At 51.3% G+C, this 13,655-nt stretch overlaps 1 protein-coding gene across 3 annotated transcripts in view; it reads right to left on the reverse strand.

Annotated features, from left to right (window-relative positions):
• Window positions 1-11,708, reverse strand: part of BID (BH3 interacting domain death agonist) — a 37,104-nt gene extending 25,396 nt beyond the window's left edge. The window contains exon 1 of one of the 3 annotated variants that reach the window (XM_081058844.1): window positions 11,124-11,260. The gene's annotated coding sequence lies outside the window, so the exon portion shown is untranslated. Of the gene's footprint in view, window positions 1-10,535; window positions 10,655-11,123; window positions 11,261-11,493 lie in introns of those variants that run through there. The other 2 variants (XM_081058845.1, XM_081058846.1) reach the window with 2 other exon arrangements.
• Window positions 11,709-13,655: the final 1,947 nt, after the last annotated feature.

The following is a 13,655-nucleotide window of genomic DNA, read 5'->3' on the forward strand; positions in this document are numbered from 1 at the left end:
GAAACTAAAAAAAATTAATTTGGTTGTTAGTAAATATGTTGTATGCCACATTAGAAGACCGTACTATGCAAAAACATATTATGCTAAAAATTATAGAATGTATTTATAAAGTTACCAATCTAAACAATATTGGTATAACATACTTCACAATGGTTTATTTCTTAGTTTTCACCAGAAATGAAAATTTCTAAAGGTTAAGGATTATAATACATGTAACTAAAGCTACAAAAAATAAATAACAGGGAAAACAACTGTGTACACAAGAAAAGTAAGATATGTTTTGACTAAAAAAAAGGTATGAAATATGGAGATGATTTTGTTAAAGGAAATGAAAGTGATTTTGCCCTGGTTATTTCTGAACAGATAAGAGAACGAGAGACAAATTAAAAGGGACAAAAAATTTATTAAGTTAATAAAAAAGAAATCTTGAGAAAAATTTTATGTGTGACCACACTGGATAAGATTAAATGAATTTGTTAGAAGCGTTTTTAAAAATAAGCTTTAATATCAATAGTGTGCTAAAACTTAATATTCTTTCATTTGCTAAAAGGACAAATTTTTCCTACTCTATTGGTCTGCTCTGGATAAGATACTATAAACAGTTTTCTGCCTAGAAAGCAAAGATTCTGTGTTTTATCAAAATAATTTTCTGAACTTGATGTTGTCTTAATCAGGTTTCAAGTACTTAAGAAAACTGAATCATCTCAACAGTCAGAGCCAACTTCTGTACTAAAATGCCGCAGCTGATTTTCATGCAAAGGCAGCAGCAAGAAAATCGACAAAGCCTGTGGCACCTGTGGACGAAGTCCGTTCAGCTTCTGCAAAATCGACCCCTCAGTGCCAGACTCTGACCATTCTGATGCCCTCGTAACATGGCAACAGTCTGCTCCTGAATCAGAGAAACTAAGATGGTAAACAATGGCTGTAAATTAAATAAATAGTTGGGCTAAGGGAAATCCCAGACAGCTGCTTGGTTTTTGTCTGGCTCCCTGGCAAACCCCATTTTTTTGGATTTTGCACGCCTTCATCCACCACAGTACACTTTAATGGACGTCATTCAGTGGTCACTCAGTACAGGTTACCAACATGTTCTTCTTGTAAGCATGCTTTCCAGATGGGCTGAGCCTTCCCTGCCCCAAGGCTGATGCCCTCACTGTGAGAGAGACGGTTAGAAAAGGTGTTTCCCACCTCCGGTACATCTTCCACAGTCTTAGTGATGGAGGCACCCACTTCCCTGAGCAAATGGAAAAAGCCTTCCAAATTCTGGGGCGTTATCGCAAACCCTATCACCCTCAATCATCCGGAACGGCTGAGAGAACTAATGGAAAAACTGGAGTCAAGCAGAACACGTTTTTATCACGTAGGACTGAATAAGCTAATGAGGATTATTACAATTTTTATGATTTGGCGTTTGAAACAGTGCTGGTTCCTTAACTTTTTTGTTTTCCAGACATAAGAAAAAGATTTTTCTCTTAATTATCTATGACTTACAGAGATTAGGTAAATTACATCTTTTTAAGCAGAATTGAAACATTTATTTTTTACACCCTACTAGACCCAAGAACTCAGAAATTCTCAGTTGAGGATTCTTATCTTCATGACAATGTTATTGTAAGAATCTGTTCTCCTTGTAACCACACAATTGGAAACTGATTATATTACAAGGCTATATTACAAGAGTATCATGTTTGAGAGAAACATGTAAAAACACAGATACGACCAGACACCTTTAAGGAATTAAGATTGACTTATGTAAACCCAGGAAAACCGTGGAAACACCTTGCTTACAGGGTTCCCAGCAGACTTCCCAGGTGAATAAAGAAGGTCAATTCCTAGCAGGTGCAGGGCCCTCAGGATACGTTGGGGAACTCAAGAGGAGAGAAACTCACTCAAATCTATAGGTACTGGCAGGTAATGGCTAATGGTCAGTCCTTGGTTTGGCTTTTCTGGGTCTCGAAAGGCCTTTTAAATTTCAATCTGGAGATTCCTTATGAAAACTTCCAGCAAAGTAGATTTAAAAGAGCCTATGTGGACTTCCAGCCAAGGCAGCAGAGTAGGTAATCACTGTGCTGACCTCCCCCCACGACCACAAAGTTACAGCCAAGTTCCAGAACCACCGCCCCTGAGAGCCACCTGAACAATAGCTGAACAGCACTGCTAGAACTAAAGATGTAAAAAAGAAGCCATGTTGCGATTTGTAGGAGGGGTAGAGACGCAAAACAGGCTGATTAAGAATCAGGAGGGTATCTGGGCTGCAGAGCACCAGTACTGGGAACAGAAGCCCCTACAACATCTGGCTGTAAAAAATCAGTGAAGACGCCTTCCTGGGGAGACGGAGGGTTGCTGTAGACCCAAGCATCTTCTTCAAGGGCCAGAGCACAGACTCACTCAGTCACACTCACTCTGAGATCCAGCAAAGGGATAGCACCTGGAAAAACACTATGGACATACAGGGAGGAACTGAGTTTTCTGGCTTCAGCTGAGGGCTGGAGGGGCAGCTCTCTGGGGACTAAAGTGCCAGCAGGCGCCACTGTTCCTTTGTTCAGTCCTCCCCCCACACAGCCTACAAAAGTGCCAAATCTGCGTCTCCAACTACCTGGCTAACACTACACTTGCCCCACTCTGGTGATTCTCTGAGTTCCTCGACCCAATTCATGAGCCCAGCTGAAACTCTTTCAGAAGCTAATCCACATAAGTGTCCAGTGTGGGCCCACGCTTCAGACTTTCCTAAAATTTATCAAAAGTCCACAGAATCCCAGTAACTAGCACCTGGCTTTAATGTGCCCTGTATCTCTTGTTAAGTGGCCCCAACCCCTGCACTGGTGGCAGCTGGCGTCAGTCCACAGCATAACCACTCTCAGAGGCCTCCAAACCCCGCACGAGCAGGTATCAACTGCAGACCACTTTGACCCCTACTAGCTCCTACCAGGTGTTCCCAGGCAGGACACAGACAGCAGCCGACCTGGGCCTGCACTGCAGCCCCTCCCAAGAGGCCCCAGAACCACCACGCCTGGTCGCCGGCTTTAGACCACACCAGAGCGCCACAAACAACACGCCCAAAAGGGGGATATGGCAGGCACTGGAGCCCCACTCAAGCAAATGCCGCTCTGTAGGGTCAGCCTCCACACAACTCATCACCTATAGTTGCTGCCAGTCCTCATCACAGCCAGTCAGCCTGAGGGTCAATCCCTCTCATTGATGTACAAACAGCAACCAAGGCTCAACTACAACAGGAGGGCACACACAACCCACACATGGAACACTCCTGGAGAACCTGGCTCAGGTGGCCAGGGAGACTGTGCCACTGGGTCCCACGGGCACCTACTACAGAAGGCCACCCTGACAAGATTAGAAGATATAACAGATCTACCTGATACATAGAAACAAACACAGAGAGGCAGCCAAAATGAGGAGACAAAGAAACACAAACCAAATGAAAGAACAATACAAAGCTCCAGAAAAAGAACTAAACAAAATGGAGGCAAGCAATCCACCAGACACAGAATTCAAAACACTGGTTATAAGGATGCTCAGTGAACTGACGAGAAGAACAAATGAAGTCAGTGAGAACTTACACAAAGAAAGAAACATAAAATAGGACATAAAAACCATTAAAAAAATAACCTCAGAAATGAACAATGCAATAACTGAAATGAAAAATATACTAGAAGGAATAAACAGCAGATTAGAGTGAAGCAGAGCACCAAGTCAGTGATTTGGAAGACAAGGTAGAAGAAAACACCCAATCGGAGCAGCAAAAAGAAAAAAGAATTTTAAAAAACGAGGACAGTTTAAGGGACACTCTGGGACAACATCCATGGTGACAACATTCACAGTATCGGGGTACCAGAAGGAGAAGAAAAGAGAGCAAGGGATTGAAAACCTATTTGAAAAAATAATGATGGGGCCGGCCCGGTGGCTCAGGTGGTTGGGTCTCCATGCTTCTAACTCCAAAGGCTGCCAGTTCGATTCCCACATGGGCCCGTGGGCTCTCAACCACAAGGTTGCCACTTCAATTCCTTGAGTCCCGCAAGGGATGGTGGGCAGCGCCCCCTGCAACTAAGATTGACCACAGCACCTTGAGCTGAGCTGCCTCATGGCTCAGTTGGTTGGAGCACGGGCTCTCAACCACAAGGTTGCCAATTCGATTCCTCAACTCCCGCAAGGGATGGTGGGCTGTGCCCCCTGCAACTAGAAAAGGCAACTGGACCTGGAGCTGAGCTGTGCCCTCCACAACTAAGACTGAAAGGACAACTTGACTTGGAAAAAAGTCCTGGAAGTACACACTGTTCCCCAATAAAGTCCTGCTCCCGTTCCCCTAAAAAAAAGAAAAAAAGGAAAGAAACAATGACGAAAAATTCCCTTAACATCGTGAAGGAAATAGACATATAAACCCAGGGAGCACAGAAAGTCCCGGACAAGATGAACCCAAAGAGGCCCTCACCAAGACACAACATAATTAAAATGCCAAAGGTTGGGGCCGGCCCGCTGGCTCAGGTGGTTGGAGCTCCGTGCTCCTAACTCCGAAGGCTGCCGGTTCGATTCCCACATGGGCCAGTGGGCTCTCAACCACAAGGTTGCCGGTTCGATTCCTCGAGTCCTGCAAGGGATGGTGGGCTGTGCCCCCTGCAACTAAGATTGAACACGGCACCTTGAGCTGAGCTGCCGCTGAGCTCCCAGATGGCTCAGTTGGTTGGAGCGCATCCTCTCAAACACAAGGTTGCCGGTTCAACTCCCGCAAGGGATGGTGGGCTGTGCCCCCTGCAACTAACAACGGCAACTGGACCTGGAACCAAGCTGCGCCCTCCACAGCTAAGACTGAAAGGACAACAACTTGACTTGGAAAAAGTCCTGGAAGTACACACTGTTCCCCAATAAAGTCCTGTTCCCCTTCCCCAATAAAATCTTAACAAAAAAAAAGATAAACTGGACATCTTGACAATTAAAAACTTGTGCTTCAAACGATATCATTAAGAAAGTGAAAAGACAACCCAAAGAATGGGAGAAAATATCCGCAAATCATTTATCTGACAAGGGACTTATATTCAAAATACACAATTCTTGTAACTCAACAATAAAAAGATCAAAAAAAAACAACAACCAAAAAACCTGAATAGGATCCAAAGAAGATATACAAACGGCCAATAAGCACTTAAAAAAATGCTCAACATTATTAGCCATTACAGAATGCTAACTGAAACCACGGTGAGATGCCCCCTCGCACCCACTAGGAGGGCCAGTGGTCACAAGGACATGGAGAAACTGGAAGCCACATACAGTGCTGGGGGGATGGGAAATGATGCTGCAAGAAAACATTGGGCAGCTCCTCAAAACAGTTAAAGAGAGTGATCATCTGACTCAGCAATTCCACTCCTAGGTATATATCTAAGAGAAATGAAAACTTACGTCCACAGAAACACCTGTACATGACTGTTCATAGCGGTATTATACAAAATAGTTAAAAAGTAGAATTAACAATGAACAAAATGTGGTCCATCCACACAATGGAATATTACTCAGCCATGAAAAGAAATGAAGCACTGACACCAAATTACCACATGGATGGACCTTGAAAACATTATATAAGTTAAAAAAGCAAGACACAAAGGGCCACATGATCCCATTTATACAAACCTCCCAGTACAGGCCAATTCAGAGAGGCGCAGAGTATATTATGGTTGCTGACGGGTGCAGGAAGAGGGGAACCAGGTGTGACTGAGAATGTGTATGGAACACCTAGTGGGGGTGTGAAATATTCTAAAATCAGACCGTGATGACGGTTGCACAAATCTGTGACTATATTAAAGACCACTTTAAGTGGGTGAATTTTATGGTATGGGAAATACATTATCTCAATTAAAAAACAAAACAAAACAAAAGGCAGCTGGAGGGAGAGTGGTATAAAAAGGCAGGAACCTCTTAAACAGATATCTCAGGACGCGGGGTCTCCTGCTTCCCCTCCCCTGTGCAGGCCCTGAGCTTCTGCCAGGTCTCCATACACTGGGGGTGGGGGGACAAGGGTACTAGCAGGGAAGGAGACAGGTGTCCCAGGGGCTATTTCAAATGCCTAGGCTGGCCTTCGACTGTCCCACTGCTCCTCTCTCAACACTGCATAACCGTTCTCCTCTTAGCTGACAGGCGGGCGGCTGCACGGACAAGAGGGCAAGGACTGCCAGCACGTATGGGTAGAAGGGCCTGCTATGGGTAACAACAGTCCTCCTGCCTCCTAGGTTCTAGCAGGAGATTGTGTTTCCTCACCCACAAAAGGGGGGTAACCTGCATCTGGGAGCACAGCGTAGACGCTGGGTGTAAAGAGATAGTTGGTGCAATCACTTTACACACTGGTCAGCGCCACCCCAGTCACACGCGGTGACCAACACAGGTCCCTGACTCAGCGCCCTGGTCAGCCTGGTAGGAGTTTGGGAGGTTTCCAGGGGATACCCCAAAGAGAAAACAAGGCTGTCTGAGAAGTGGTGGAGTTCTGGGGGACCCCAGCTGGGCTGGTCTTGCCTTTGCTGTCTGGAACTCGGGGTGTAACAAAGGAATGGAGATGTTCGCCAGGCTGGAGACGCACCTTCCTCAGGGCTGCCAGCCTCACAGCCCCACGGCCACCTCTCGGGGCAGGGGGAGGGGACACCTGCTGGAAGGTTCCTGGAGGTTCGAGTCCAGGTCAGTCTATCTCCCCCACCACAGCCTTGCTTCAGGTCCCCAACCGGTGCTGAGTTTGGCTGGGGTCCCTCTAGCTCTCCCTCACCCCCACTCCCACTATCACACACACAGGGTCGCGGGGCCCAGGATGGGGCCCCCCAAAAACTGTGGCCTGCCCCTCAGGAGCCAGCACCTAAAGCTCAGGTTCCCTGTCTGACCTCCAAGGAGCGGCCTGGCGGGTGTGGCAGGCTGTGCCAGCCCCTCGGAGAAGACGTGACTTCCCAGATGGCCACTCCTTTATTAATAATGCACTAATAATGCTGTGAGGGGTTGCTGCTGGCTATGACTCATTTGACCAGCTGACCTGCGAAACCCAGGCACGCATATGCTGAGGCCCCAAGCCTGCTTTTACTCCCACCCCCAGGCGGACACAGGCTGCTCCCTCCCCAGTGCCTTCACGCCTCAACCGCTTTCTGCTCCCACTTGCTACCCCTCCTCCTCCCTGGCGTCGCTACCCCATCTGGTTCTGTTCTCCAGCCGCCCGAGCACATAACTAGACTCCAGTCTCCCCAGCTCTGACTTCAGCTGGCTCTCCCTGGAGAAACAGCTCTAAACCCCTCAAAAGCTCAATGCCTTAAGTCTCCAGGGCAAAGCAGCACATACTCCTGGCCCACAGAAGGATCCTCTAAAGGTAGACAGGTGGAGGGGTCACAGCTGGCTCTGCACCTGCCACGTGACCTCACATCCTCCATCTGTACAAAGGAAACAGCCCCTGCCTCATGGGATCAAAGAAAGCGGAAAGTGCCCACACGTAATGGCCACTCAAATGTCTCTCCCTTCACTCAGTGTGTGTGGGGCGGAGGGGAGAGATCGAAGCAGGGGCTCCTGAGACAAGGCCAGCTGGACCCAGGGCTGCGGCCCCGAACACTCGCCATTCCAACATGAATGTTTCACATCTGCAGAACTTCCCAGAATTAGTATGAGAATTAAAATGAAAATACAGTTATGCAGATTAATCCAAGTCAGGATGCGGAAATGCTAACAGAAATATGGCAACATTACTGCAGCCTCTGACACAGCTTGGGGCCAGGGGTCCACATAGGACGCCCCCACACACACACTCTCTCCCTCCATCTGGAACTTCAAAGACTGGGACTGGCCTGCTTGGACCCAGGCCACAGCACTCGCTTCCCTTCCTCTGAAGACAGGGCTCTGTCAAGCACATGAGCATTTGAGGAGCACGCTGACCTGGTCACCGGTTAGCACGGCCACGAGCAGGGCAAGAGCTGGGGGCCCTGTCCAGACCAGGCAGAGCCCAGGCATGAAGCTCTGCACAAAGCCCCACGGTGACCCTGCAGCCCCACTTCTGTGCAGCCCTCTCCTGGGCACCCACATCCTCCCACCAGGAAGACAGCCGACCAGGCCCCTTGGGGCAGTTTCAGTGCAGCTCCTCTGTGGGCCTGAGGTAACAGGTCCTTTTAAACCCAGTCTATGGCTCTGCGGGTTTGTTTTCCCTTTAAATTCCACCTCCGGCACCCCCCCACCCCTAGGCTGATAGATTACTGAGCAGAGAGGGTACTTTAAAACAAAAACCACTTTCTCATTTTCGAAGTCGGTAGCTTAGAGGGTCCTGACCGCAAGTACCCAACAAGCCAACCTAGAATTTAGCAAGGGCAGCAGAACCTCCAAAAGTGGTTGTGTGGTGCTTCATCCCCCGGTCCTGTCATCTGAAACTTCCCCATTCGGATAGACGCAGGTAGGAAGAGAAGGGGAGTCAGGGGTGGGGGTCTCAGGGACCTGTGGGATGGTTCTTGGGGAGATATCCCATTGAGGGCCCATGACACTGCCCAGTAAAGCATCACCTGGGCTGCCTGCAAGGGAAGGGAACACAGAGAGAACACAGCCCTCTCGGTCCTCACGGTGGCTCGTCATTGGGGAATGGAGCAGTGAGAGGGTGGAAATCCAACAGAGCCATAAAACGGTTAGAGCTGGGACTCTGGAGTCTGACTCACTCAGCTGTGACCCTGGGCAAGTCACTTAACCTCTTCCTGTCTCAGTTTGCCGATCTGAAGAATAGGGATAGCCTCGTCTGATTACTGTGGTGTCCACATGAGTTAATTAATGCATGCAGAGTTCTCTGTGAGGGCATCTGACTCAGTGAGCTCTGGATGTCATGGCTGACCAAAACCATCCTCAACGAGCTGTCCTTTTTAGAACTGTCGGTGGCTTTGGGCAAGAATACAGGTGGCCTGTGGGAGGGGCCGGCCAGATGTGGAACCTGGGTGCTGCTAATCAGATCCTATGCACCGGAGACCCCATGGGGTGGGCAGCTGGCCTTGGGGCACTCCAGGCCTGCACTGCCCCCCACAGCTCCAACCTAGCAAACGGTCACCAGAGGTGCAACCACAGAAAGCACTTCCAGTGGTCACAACTCCAGAGTGAGGGTTCTCATGGGCCGACAGCCCAGAGCCAGTGTCAGGAGCACCACCACCAGGACGCACACAATCCTTGATCAGGTGGGCGGCTTGGCCTTGAAAACTGACAAGAGTTACAGCCTCCGGCCCAGTCCCCAATCCCTCCATCACTGACGACCCTTCTGCAAGGCCCACGGAAAGCCCCATCCTCAAATGTCCATCCTCCTCCAGAGGCCCTCATCCGTCCTGAGTCCAGGAGCCTATGCACCGCTGGGGCTCCTGAACGCCATTCTCACTTGCAAAGGAGAGTCCAGTTCCTCCAACTCCGTCTCCCAGGTTGGCTAGGGCTGTGAGCTTCTCTGAGCAAGACCTTGGAGCAGGGTATGCAGTGCTCCTTCCCAGCTAGAGACACTAGTCCCATGTAGGCAAGCGTCCCCGAGCATTCCCTGCCCTGAGTGCACTTTCCCTTCTTCTCCAGCTGCCAAGTTCCTAACTCAGCCTTCAGAGTCCACCTCATAGTCTAACCTCCTCAAACAAAAAGAACAGCAACCCACCTGTGTTCCCCCAGCTCTGCACCAAATGGCAAGGCTCGCATCCCAACATATCAGTCACATCTGTGTCTTCATTTCCACCCTGTCTCTCGTGAACCCCACGCCCCCACAACACAGGCACCTGGGGTGCTCAAGGGAACCCGTGAGATGCTGCCTTTGAGCCCCAGCCATGAAGTGCTGCACAAGGCCTCCTGTGGGTGCTGCCCAGCACCCCTGCCCCCACCCCGAGGAGGGACAACAGAGCTCACACTCTGGGCAGCAGGTTTCTTCTTCTCCATGATGCCTCGTTAGGGGTCTCCCCACCTCAACCTTTAAAACCAAATGAATCCCCTGCCTCTTTCCCCCTAGTTCTGAGGCCTGACTGTCTCCCAGGAACAGTCACCCGTAACTCGCAGTGGATTCCCGGGCCCCAAGATATAGGCTCAGGCCTGGGAGAACGCTCCACATCAGAGCTGCCATGTGCCCGAGATGAGTGGAAATGGAAATGTGGAAAAACCACATCCTTCTGCAGCTCCCCTAGCTCTCCTCTGGAGAGAGAGGCCAGCTGAGAACCACTGAGTCAGGTTTCACCTTGCAGATAAGCCTTGGCAGGAAGGGCAGGAAAGCCTGGTGGTGGACTTAGGCAGTTTTCTCAAAAAGTGGGGGCACTGTATGCTAGGTCCTGAATCTACTGCGCTCTTCCCAGGTCCACCAGATGAAGGCCAGTCCGCTCCAGAAGGCCCAGGCTGTTCTCCTGCAGCAGTCCTCGGTCCCGGGCCTGCCCCAGCACCGGCGGCGCATTCCTGCTGGTGGATGAATGAGCAGACAAAGCCCTGCCAGCGCAGCCACTTGGTTGCTGAGGATTTGGGGGCTCTCCTAGTCTCCTGGGGTCATCGAGTCATCAACAAACTGTTTTCTACGGCCGGCCCGTGCTTGCACCTACCGTGTGACAGTTCTAAGACAGCACTCTGACCACTGCGAGGCAGGCACTGGAACTACACGGGAGACCAAGGTCTGCGTGTCGATTTGGGTTCCGGGTGCAGCGCTGGCCCCGAGCACTGCCGTCGGTGCCCTCACGTGTGCGGTGGGATCCGGCGGCCTGGGCGTCTGTGACCCCCCGCACCTCCCAGCATCACCGCCGGCTGAGGCCCCACAGCCTCCCGCCAGCCCGGGGCTCACGTGGGCGGAGACCACAGAGCTCCGCCGGCCCCCCCACGCCCCCCCCCGCCCAGGGCCTCCCGGCACAGGGAGTGAACCAGAGCCACGCGGATCCCCGCTCTCCCGCCCCGGGCCCGCGCGCCCCGGGGGGCAACGAGCGAGACGCCCTCCGGCGGCGTGAGGGCCGCGGGGCCCGAGGGGGTGCCGACCGCGCCAGGGCGGCCCCACGCGACGCAGGGCCGGGGGCCCGCGCGCCCTCCACTCCCACTCTGGGGCGCCGGCGCTCCGGGACCCCGCCTGGAGGGCTGGGGCGGCGGCGGGCAGCAAGCTCCCGGGAGCGCGCAGGAGCCGAGCGGGGCGGACCGCTACTCACCCACAGCCAGCCGCCGGGAGGTCGCGGGGCGCGGGGCGCGGGGCGCGGACGCGGAGGCGGAGGCGGAGGCGGAGGCGGAGGCAAGGCCCCGGGCGCGCGGCACGCCGACTTCCTCTCTGTCGGCCCGCGGCCCCGCCCACCGCGCGGCCCCGCCCACCGCGCGCGGCCCCGCCCACCGCGCGGCCCCGCCCACCGCGCGCCTCCCGGACTGAGCGGGTGGCGAAGCTGGGGCGCCGGGCGGAAGCAGGCCCCCGGGCTTCGCCTGGCAGAGACGCTGGTACACAGTGGCGGCGGCCTTGGCTCGCATCACACCGTAGCGTCAGATCGCGGTCCTTGTCGAGGGAGTCACCTGGGGAGGCTGACCACGTACCCAGCGACACAGGGATGATCCCCGGTGTTTCTCGCTTGGAACTGCTTTCAGACCCTGCCGGGCTGCTTTGGCAGAAGCCTCCGCGTGGCAAGTCCCAGTCCTCACGGCGCCAGAAGTCACGACCCGAGGAAGCCCCTAACCAGGCCTGCTGCCCGTGTATCTCCGTGCCACGCGTGGCTCCCGCCAAAGGAGAAACCCGAGCCACACCACCGAAAGAGAAACGGAAACAGGAAGGAGAGTGTGGACAGGATGAGGAAGCAAGTGCCGTGTTTCCCCGAAAAGACCCAGCCGGACAGTCAGCTCTCATGCGTGGTCCGGCCAGGTCTCATCAGTTTTTGCTCCAAAAGATGCATTAGAGCTGATTGTCCGGCTAGGTCTTCTTTTCGGGGAAACACAGTAGGACTAAGGAGGTTGCTACACTTAAACATAGGAATAGAAACTGAACTTGAAAAAAAGAAGAAAAAGATCGGAAGGAAATATAACCAAAAATCATGTGGTTACACTAAATTAATAAAAATTAGTGATTTTCTACTTTCTACTTTTTCGTATTTTTCCGATTTTTCTTAAATGACTAACTGTGGCACTAATGACTAAAAACTATTATAATAAAAATCACATAATGGAATAGTGAGGGGACAGAGCCAGGAGTGCAGTTTCCAGGCCCTCGCCCTCACGTAGAAAGGTGCTGGCCCAGGTAGTAAATGGCCATCAACTGTGATTGGATGGCCAGCAGCTGTGGCTAGTTGGCCGTCAGCTGTAACCAGTGAGCCATTGGCCACTAATATAACTGCTGTGGCTGCGCTAGCAGGAAAGGGGGGCTAGCAAGAAGATGGTGGCTGAGCTAGCAAGCACGGATTGCAGTTAGCACGGCAGATTGTAGCTAGCCAGGGGAATCGTTCAGTTGGCAGAAAAGTGGACAGCAGGTCGCACATCGTGTGAACCCAGCCTCCAGTGAGACCATAGTGGTATGACTCCCCTACCTATGGCTCTGTGGGTGTTCCTTTTTGGCCTCACCATGTCCTGTGTTCTTATGTGGAGAGCGGGAGCAGAGACCCTGCCTGATGACTCCCTGCATAACAAATAGTTTGTTAAATTTAGGCAGTGTTATCTATATTTCAAGTTGATTTTTTAAACTATTTTTAATTTTAAGTGACAACTTGAAGTAGTTGTTTCAATCTAGTTGTGGAGGGCGCAGCTCACTGGCTCATGTGGGGATCGAACCAGCAACCTAGTTGTTAAAAGCACCGTGCTCTAACCATCTGAGCTAACTGGTTGCCCCCTCAAGTTCATTTCTTGATCAGAGTTATATATTCAAGCGATTAAAATATAAGTAGCAAATAATATGTTTACATAAATTTAAATATTTTGAAATAAATAAATGTTTCAAGTATCTGGCAGCCAAAGCAAAAGGGGCAGGGGGGATGGGCAGAAGGGGGGAGAGAGGTTAATTTGACACTTTTGCAAAGAAAGGATGGAGCATACCAATTTCCACAACAGAGCCCACCATTATCCCACACTTTAAATAAAATTTCTGGGTTTTATGTGGAGTTTAAACTGCCTCTGAAGGAGGTGCCAAAGGGAACAATCTAGAAATTTTGAGCAGGAGCAGGTTCATTCCAATAAATGTGTTTCCTCCCACGTCTGCTGGTGTGAAGGGGACAACACTCATTAGGATACCTGAAATCAGAACTGTGTCCTGCAAAGGAAGAGTGAGAGGAGTTGGAGGGGCAGGAGAGCTGTGTGATTGCCTGGAACACACTCCGTCTGGGCAGCAGAGGCCCACACGAGCCATAGGTCACTGCTGGCACCCACACCCCAGTCCTGTAAGTACATTCCTAGAACCATAAAAGCCTTTCTAGTACTGCATGTGGACCAGCCAGGCCAGATCACGCTCCCAAGAGGAAGCCGTTCCCAGGCTCTCACTGCACATTAGTCAGAAACTTAACTTCTCACCAGCGCATAGAACTAATAATCCTTCTGAGCTCCATCCCACTCAGCCTTCTCTCATCACTTCTGATTGCTCAGCTTTGAATGATGGCTGACAGGCTTCTCTGCCTTCTTACACAGGACTCTGAATGTCATCTCACTGTTTTCATGACTCAGGGTCACCATGACAAGCACAGCCGTGTGAAGGAAAGGTGGTGTCGCTGTGGGCAGCACTG

The sequence above is a fragment of the Rhinolophus hipposideros genome (assembly GCF_964194185.1).
Source record: "Rhinolophus hipposideros genome assembly, chromosome: 9".
Taxonomy (NCBI): domain Eukaryota; kingdom Metazoa; phylum Chordata; class Mammalia; order Chiroptera; family Rhinolophidae; genus Rhinolophus; species Rhinolophus hipposideros.